We start from the raw sequence: 980 nt of genomic DNA, 5'->3' as shown, positions 1-980 counted from the left end.
AAAAGATGTTTTCGCGGCCGTTGCGATAACAAGATGTATAGAGGAGGTGGGGGAGGTGTGTGACTGAGGCTAAGGGTGAGGGGGTTGTTATAATGTGAAAGGGTTACAAACAGGAAGGAAAGAAAGGAGTGCTCATTGAGATAAGTTTTTTTTTTTTTCTATTCAGTAGTTATATGGAGTTTTCTTTCATGTGATAATAATTAGGCCATGAAAGTGTTTTTAGGGTTTCAGTAGCCCTTAGTTGTTTTTCATGTTGATATTGCCAGAGCCACTCAGTCTTAAAACCATCAAATTGGTTGATTGCTCGATGTAAAGAATGCATTGAAAATGTTTTAGGCCGTGCTAGGCAACAGTAATAATACAATTGCCGTAAAGTGGGGAGGCATAAAGAATATTTTGAAAATAGCAGGGTTAGAATATGCGGTATTTTTTCGAAACGGAACCATGACAGATCAGAGTGACATACCCTATGAGTGTGAATTCAGTTGGAAGATATCGGTAGGATTTTGTTGATAAATTTGATGGAGTTTAAAATCTTGTTCTATTCAAGAAATTAACCTCCAAGCAGTTGAAAATAGATTCTTCAAAAAGACATAAACATAACAGCAATTTCTGCCGTATACCAGTGGGAGGCATCTAACAACCTAACAGCATAGCCTTTCCTTAATTGAAGTAATAAATAAATAGTTTTTCCATGTTGACTTCAAATAATGCCTAATGTGCATCATTGTGTGACATGGACATTTGCTTGTATGAAGATCTTGGGTATATTATTGTATAATGACTGTTATTTTAGGAAAAGTTAAAAGGACACTGGTATAGGGAGGGGAAAAAAATTACTCACCAATTCATAAAATTATCTGTTCAGGCAAAGTTTAACTTCAGAAATGAAAGAAACAGATAGTGGTACATTCTGTGCTGGGACTTAGGAAATACAGCAATTAGGTGGGGCTCTTGAGTTAGGAGAGTTTAGTTCATGT

At 36.1% G+C, this 980-nt stretch overlaps 1 protein-coding gene across 1 annotated transcript in view; it reads left to right on the top strand.

Annotated features, from left to right (window-relative positions):
* The window catches only part of LOC119585947 (zinc finger RNA-binding protein-like), a gene marked incomplete in the record, with an annotated part of 31,027 nt that overhangs the window by 663 nt on the left and 29,384 nt on the right, over positions 1 to 980 (top strand).

The sequence above is a fragment of the Penaeus monodon genome, chromosome 20 (genome assembly GCF_015228065.2).
Source record: "Penaeus monodon isolate SGIC_2016 chromosome 20, NSTDA_Pmon_1, whole genome shotgun sequence".
Taxonomy (NCBI): Eukaryota; Metazoa; Arthropoda; class Malacostraca; order Decapoda; family Penaeidae; genus Penaeus; species Penaeus monodon.
The sequence above is the reverse complement of the archived record's forward strand: the minus strand, read 5'-3'. Positions and strand labels throughout refer to the sequence as shown.